The sequence below is a fragment of the Cnephaeus nilssonii genome (genome assembly GCF_951640355.1).
Source record: "Cnephaeus nilssonii genome assembly, chromosome: 3".
In the NCBI taxonomy this organism is placed as follows: domain Eukaryota; kingdom Metazoa; phylum Chordata; class Mammalia; order Chiroptera; family Vespertilionidae; genus Cnephaeus; species Cnephaeus nilssonii.
The window spans coordinates 109637371-109644911 of record NC_137074.1 but is presented as its reverse complement, the minus strand read 5'-3'; the positions used below and the strand labels follow the sequence as shown (position 1 = coordinate 109644911).

At 46.9% G+C, this 7541-nt stretch overlaps 1 pseudogene across 1 annotated transcript; it reads left to right on the top strand.

Annotated features, from left to right (window-relative positions):
* The first annotated feature begins 619 nt into the window (after positions 1-619).
* LOC307096597 (neurofilament light polypeptide-like) lies at positions 620-2713 on the top strand (annotated as a pseudogene). The gene has a single exon. The product of its transcript is annotated as a neurofilament light polypeptide-like (transcript).
* The last annotated feature ends 4828 nt before the right edge of the window (positions 2714-7541 follow it).

The following is a 7541-nucleotide window of genomic DNA, read 5'->3' as shown; positions in this document are numbered from 1 at the left end:
AATTTAAAAAATGGGCAAAGGACTCAGAAACATTATATGCACCCCTATGTTCATAGCAGAGCAATTTACAATAGATAAGATCTGGAAACAGCCCAAGTGCCCATCAGTAGATAAGTGGATAAAAAAGAAGAATCTTTTACCATTGAGACAACATGGAGGGACCTAGAGAGTATTATGCTAAGCAAACGAAGGTAGTCAGAGAAAGGCAAGTATCACATGATGTCACTTATATCTGGATTCTAGTGATCAAAATAAACTGATGAACAAAATAGGGCCAGAGGCATGAAAGTATGACACAGACTGATGGATCTCAGAGTTGAGGGGGGAGAAAGGGGGTCAGATTAACCAAAAGAACTTACATGCATATATGCATAATCCATGGTTACAGACATTAGTGTGTTAAAGGCTTGGGGAGGGTCAGGAACCTGGTGAATGGGGTTATGAGATAAAATGAGAGACATCTGTAATATTCTCAACAATAAAGATAAATAAGAATTAAAAGATTATTTCTTATGCAAGGCACCACAAGAGGAATTAAATGATTGCTCACTATAGTATATCTTTCTGTAAGACCCAGCTTTCTGAACCATCTGTTTTCTTTGGAGAAATCCTGTCTAATAAAAGGGTAATATGCAAATTAACCACCACTCCTACACAAATATGGTGGTGCCCAGTCCCCTCAGGTCTGCCGGAGTCCCCAGTCCTTTCAGCCCAAACTGATTACTATGGCAAGTGGACAGGGAAGGTTTTCAGCAAGTGTGAGAAGCAAGTGTGAGGAGCAAGCCTTGGTGGTATAGAGGGAGAGCAGGCGGGCTCAGGGCCTCTGCCGCCCTGGGAGGCCTTCGGAGTTCGGTTCTGAAACCACAGGGACCCGCTCCACCGCACTGGGGAGGAAGCATTACTGCCGCCTGCCCAGCGCCAGGTCTCTGGTTAAGGAAGCAGGTCCAAGTCGCAGCCACGAGGCCTGGTGGGGCTGTCTCACCCCGGACCATCCTGGCTGAGTTCTCACGGGGGCGGCCAGCACCTCTGGGATCACTGCCCCCGGGCCACCTGCAGACACCTGTGGAGTGGGCCGGGTTGAACATTTTAATGAAAGGGGGACGCCTGTGCCCCGCCCCACCGCGCCCCATCCCTGACGAGGAGAGGGCAGCGGGATCGGGGGTGCAGCCTCAGGACCCTGTTAGGAGGCACCGGGGCTTGGGAGGGCCTGGGAGCAACCTGCAGGCATACTATGAGGAAGAGGTGCTGAACCGCCAGGACACTGGTCGGCTGGCTGCTGGAGGCACGCAAAGGTGCAGATGAGGCGGCTCTCGCCTGTGCTGAGCTCGAAAAGCACATCAACAGCCTGATGGACGAAATCACCTTTCTGAAGAAGGTGCATGAAGAGAAGATCGTGGAGCTGCAGGAGCAGATCCAGTATGCTCAGATCTCTGTGGAGATGGACGTGTTCTCCAAGCCCGACCTCTCCGCCGCAGACATCCACGCCCAGTAGGAGAAGCTGGCTGCCAAGAACATGCAGAATGCCGAAGGATGGTACAAGAGCCACTTCACCTTGCTGACCGAGAGCGCTGCCAAAAACACTGAAGCCGTGCGCACCGCCAAGGACGAGGTGTCAGAGAGCCACTGCCTGCTCAAGGCCAAGACCCTGGAGATTAAAGCAAGCCGGGGTATGAACAAAGCGCTGGAAAAGCAGTTGCAAGAGCTGGAGGATAAGCAGTACACCAACATTAGTGCTATGCAGGAAGGACACAATCAACAAATTTGAAAATGGGTTGAGAACTACAAAGAGTGAAATGGCAGGATATTTAAAAGAATACCAGGACCTCCTCAATGTGAAGATAGTTTTGGATATTGACATTGCAGCTTACAGGAAACTCTTGGAAGGTGAGGAGACCCGGCTCAGTTTCACCAGCGTGGGAAGCATAGCCAATGGCTACTCCCAGAGTTCCCAAGTCTTTGGCCGATCTGCCTACAGTGGTTTACAGACCAGCTCCTACTTGATGTACGCTCGCTCCTTCCTTTCTTAATATACCAGCCATGTCCAGGAGGAGCAGATCGAGGTGGAGGAGACCATTGAGGGTGCAAAAGCCAAGGAAGCCAAGGATGACCCCCCCCCCCTCTGAAGGAGAAGCTGAAGAGGAGGAGAAGGAGAAGGAAGAGGCTGAGGAAGAGGAAGGAGAGGAAAAGGAAGAAGGTGCCAAGGAAGAATTTGAGGATGCAAAGGAGGAAGAAGGAGGTGAAGGTGAAGGAGGAGATGCCCAAGAAGCTGAGGACAAGAAGAAAGATGAAGGTGCTGGGGAGGAGCAAGCAACCAAGAAGAAAGATTGAGCCCCCCCTTTCCTTAATTATTTCAGGAATAATCCTCCGGAAACCAGGTCAACCCCATCACCAACCAAGCAGTTGAGTTCCCGATACTATATGAATTAAGAAGTCAATATATGTAACATTCTGAGGTGACTCAGGTTGGACATTAAATGTTGTGCTATGACTTTTCTCCTTATGCAGAGTATCTGTTTGCTTGCAGAGTGGCTTCCTGGCTTGCTGCCAGCCTGTGCATGGTCCATGCTTATGAGTTCAGGATCTATGACAATGTGAATAATTCAGATGTTTATAATAAAAACACATGGATACATGAATTCACTAATGTTAATGTTAAACTTCATGGAAAAAATAGTCTTTTGAATGTTTGGTGGTTAGAAATTAAAGTCCTCAAATCATGTGCAATAAACAGTAAATAAAGTTACACTGAATGACAAAAAAAAAACAAAACACATCAGGGGTCAGTTCAAAGAACTGGGGAACCATTCCCAAATCAGGAAGGGAAGTCACAGGGTGTATATTATTACTACGAATTATATTATTTCCTACTACTTACAACATACACAATGTAATATATTACATGCCTTCCTATCGCATGAAGTACGTATTCTCATAGAGTAATACTGGTAGATATGTTATAGTTATGGTGGTATGTCATAGCCTATTTATACTAATAAAAGGGTAATATGCTAATTAGACCATGAGACCTTCCGGATGTCCTTCCGGACAAAGCCATGGTGGCGGGGCTGAGGCAGAGGTGGTTAGGGGTGATCAGGCCAGGAGGGGAGGGCAGTTGCAGGTGATCAGGCTGGCAGGGGGGGCAGTTGGGAACGAGCAGACCAGCAGAGGGGACCAGTTGAGAGTAAGCAGGCCGGTGCGGGGGGCAGTTGGGGGTGATAAGGCTGGCAGGGGGGTGCAGTTAGGGGCAAGCAGGCCAGCAGGCAGAGTGGTTAGGGGCGATCAAGCAGGCAGGCAGGTGAGCGGTTAGGAGCCAGTGATCCCGAATTGCGAGGGGGTTGTCTGACTGCCAGTTTAGGCCCGATCCCACACTGGCAGTCAGACATCTCTTAAGGGGTCCCAGATTGGAGAGGGTGCAGGCCGGGCTGAGGGACGCCCCCCCCCCCCCCCCCCCCCCGCCCAGCCCTGCCCGTGTACAAATTTCATGCACCGGGTCACTAGTTTATCTATAAACTCAAAGTTATGTTGAAATATATGCCACTGGCCAAAACCGGTTTGGCTCAGTGGATAGAGCAAGAGCGTCGGCCTGCGGACTGAAGGGTCCCAGGTTCGATTCCGGTCAAGGGCATGTACCTTGGTTGCGGACACATCCCCTGTGTGGGGTGTGCAGGAGGTGGCTGATCGATGTTTCTCTCTCATCGATGTTTCTAGCTCTCTATCCCTCTCCCTTCCTCTCTGTAAAAAATCAATAAAATATATATTTTTAAAAAAGAAATATATGCCACTGATTCAGACGCATTTAACACATTTATTTGGAAGGGGAAGAAAAGACAATGTGACTCTACCAGTAAAAGAAGAAAACTATGGCTAATGTGTGAATATACCCCCTCCCCCGAGAGAGAGAGAGAGAGAGAGAGAGAGAGAGAGAGAGAGAGAGAGAAAGTTAGAGGTTTTTTTTAAAGGGTTACTTTTCAAGAGAAGGGTCTTGTCTTCTAGATGAAAAAACTTTCCCTGGTCCAGGCTGTTAGGGTCACCAAAGGAGGAATGCACAAGGCCCAAAGGGTAAAGAATTATGAATTTATTAGGTCATCTGAAACCCAGATGGCTGAGCCCCAAAATGGTGCCAGCACCCATGGACTGGGAGTCAGAGATTTTAAAGGATTCTAGGCAGGCTTTCTCTGGGCAGAGAATTCTCTGGGCATGTCCTGAGGGGGTAAAATAATGGTCTCAACAAGTGGAATGTGGTCTTTGCAAAAGGAAATGTTAGTGTGAAGTGATATAAAGGTCAGTTCCCAGGGGACTGGGTGTTGATTCAATTATTCAATTAGAGCTAACATTCCAGCCTTTTTGTTTTATGGAATAGGGATGAAGGTCATATCATCCATAGTTACTTCCTGCTGAAGGGGCTTCCGAGACCAAAGGGGGATGGCCTTTGATTGTAGTTGGCTGGAACACTGTATAGATTCCTTGTGGTTAGAGCAAGGGGTTGCAGCATCATGATTTCCCCAAGAGAATGGTTTGTGAAGGCTGGGCAGTGGTCCTATTGAGTGACTTGGGAGGTAAAAGCTTGTCCTGAGGCTTCCACATCACTTGTCTTGTTTTGTTGCTTTTGTGGGCCTGGAGCTGAAATATAACTGAGGCCTACATGTTATCTTTAGGGACGAAACGATTAGGGGTCTAAGCTGCCTAACCTGGTGGAGACAAACTGTTTTATACATTTTAGTATTCCTGGGGCAAAAGCTACAACAATAAGAATTATGACAAGTGGAAGGAAAGAGATATTAGTTTGGAGTATTGTAGTCTAATATACCAAAATTAAGTTTATTATCTTAATTTCATTTGTCCTTGGTTTAGGAAGATAGGATTTACTAGATGGCTACAGATTGCTTGGCATCTGGATTTTCTAGATGGTTGCAAACTTCTGTTTTACTGTCTCAGTTTCTCTATTCTGCTTGTCCTGGCTTACTGGCCTGTGTCATTTATATAACTTCCTTTAACATTTCTTCCTACAAACCTTCTATAACCTTCTTACAACTTTCACAAACATTCCTACAACTTTCACAAACATTTTTACAATGTTAACTCACTTTCTTTTGCCTTCAAAATGCAAGTTCATGCCCCATGCCTTCTATTATCAAAACCATACAACTTTTTTTCAATTTAATTAGAATTCTTAACTCTTAAAAACCTTAATTTTCCAATGATAACCAAGAAACACACTTTCAAGAAACACACCTTCAACAAAGATATTACATTAACAGTTCCAAATATACTTTATAGATTTTCTGTAACAGAAGCTAAAATCAGGTGAACTTAAAACTTGTTGAAATATTTAGATGTTTATCATTTAACCCAGAAATACTCCAATTTAAGTTACCAATTAAGCATATGAGACTGGAGAAAAGGCAGTGGGGGATGGGAGGGTTCACTAGGGACAAGGCCCCAAAGCCTGTGCTAGGACTGCAGTTCCAGGCCTCCAGCTGCTTGGATTTAAAACTGCCACATTTTTCCTTAGAGATAACAGGGTGAAAGTGAAACTGAGGTCCATGACTATGTTCAGGACAACTGGGTTTTTTGAGGGGATGTGCGGTAGCCCTGGTCAGGCACCAAGGTAGAACAATAAAAGAGGGATAAGGGAGTATTTAGTAAGATGCAGTGTAGAGGTGAGGTGGCTAATGAATGCGAGACTAATCTGTCAACCCCCATAATAGAGACTGAGGAGGGGACAAGGGTCACAGCAAATTTGGGAGGGCAGAATAAGTGGCCCCAGTTTCAATTATAAAGGGGATCGGGTCACCTACCACCACAATTGCTACTTGAGGGTCTGTCCTGGTGATGTAAGTCTGTGAGGCCTTGTCAGGGCCTGGGCCGCTTCAGTCTTTGTGGCCAGTCCCAGGAAGTCTGGGAGTTCTAAACCAGATCCGGAGGATGGCCTTGCTGTACTGCTTGAGGTCTGGCCTGGATGAGCCAGACTACAGTCTGATTTCCAGTGGCCTTCCCTTCTACACTGTGGGCAGGGCCCAGGCGGAGCCCTCAGAATTGGGCAGGACTTGGCCCAGTGTCCTTCCTTGCTGCATTTGAAGCATGGGCCTGAAGGAGGCTTAGCCCCTGACTTACCGTTGGTTGGAGGACCGGCACTTTGGGGTTCATGAGAGTGGTGGCTAGGAGCTGAAAGGCCTCCATCTGGGCCTCAGCCTTGGCCTGATCTTGTTTTTATTTTTGGATTTGGGTCTCCTCGTCTCTATTATTAAAGACATTAAAGGCCAGGTTAATGAGGTCTTTTTGAGAGGTTTGTAGACCTGTATCTATTTTTTAAAGTTTGTGACATATGTTGGGGGCTGATTGGGATATAAAATGGGTGTTCAGAAAAAGGGTTCCTCTGGGGAGGTAGGGTATAAGGAAGTAAATTTCTGTAAGGCCTCCGTGAGATGGGAGAGGAAGAGAGCTGAGTTTCCTCAGGGCCCTGAGTGATTTCATTAAGTTTGTCATAGTTGACTGTCTTATGGGCAGCCTTTTTGAGTCCAGCAAAATATGGCTACAGAACCAGTACCCTGGAGAACTAACCTGATAGTTCCTATCTCAGGTCAGTTCAGGGGACCACATCAGAGCCAACTGTGTTTGCCACCACATCCTGTCTATGGAGGGCATGGACATGGTCCTGAGCTGCTAGCCAGATGCACTTCTTCTCCTCTGGGGTTAGAAAGGAGGACAGGATGGCATAGATGCTGTGCTAGGTCAGATCATAGGACTGGGTAGGGTACTCAAATTCCTTAGTAAAGGTGGTGATGTCAGTGGAAAAAGACTTGAGACACCTCTCATTCTGTGCAGGTCGGGCATGGGATGTGCACCCAAACAATACCCTAGGCTCCAGTCACCTCTCAAAGGGACAAGATGGGGGTGGAGGCTGGGCTGTCTTGGGGAGAGTAAGAGGGGGGCTTGCTAAGGAGGTCAAGGGACTGGAAGAAGACATGAAGTCTGAAGACAGAGGTTGGTCAGTCAGAGGAAGGACATAAGGAGGTGGGTTCCAGGGACCCTGAGGGGAATGGGGAATCAAGTGATCAGAAGGATTGAGTGACCAGAGGATCAAAGAGCAAGTCTGAGGGACCTGATGGGTTGGGAAAGGATGGATCAGAAGCCTCAGGGTAGAAAGGTCCAGGGTTGGCAGAAGGGAGCTTTAAGTGGAAAAGTAGGATTTGATAAGTAGAGCAAGTTTTGCAGAGGGAAGGATGATTGAGGATTATAAAGAAGGCCAGAATGTAGGGGATCTCTGACAACTTCCCATTGATGTGACAGAAATTAAGTCCCAGAGAATGTTAAAATTTTGGGCCAATGTGAATCATTGTCTAATTTATGTGTGGATAAGGAGCTTTGGCCGTACCTCTGTGGAAAGGCTGAGTGTGTTAAGATTATGGAGGACACATCCTAGAGGAGTGTTTTTTAGGGGGATGGGAAAAAAATCCCCGTGGTATAAATTAAGAAGAGAAGGTAAACAACAAAGAGAGACCTCAGGAGCAAGACTAGAGGGAGGGCCTGACCCTGCCATC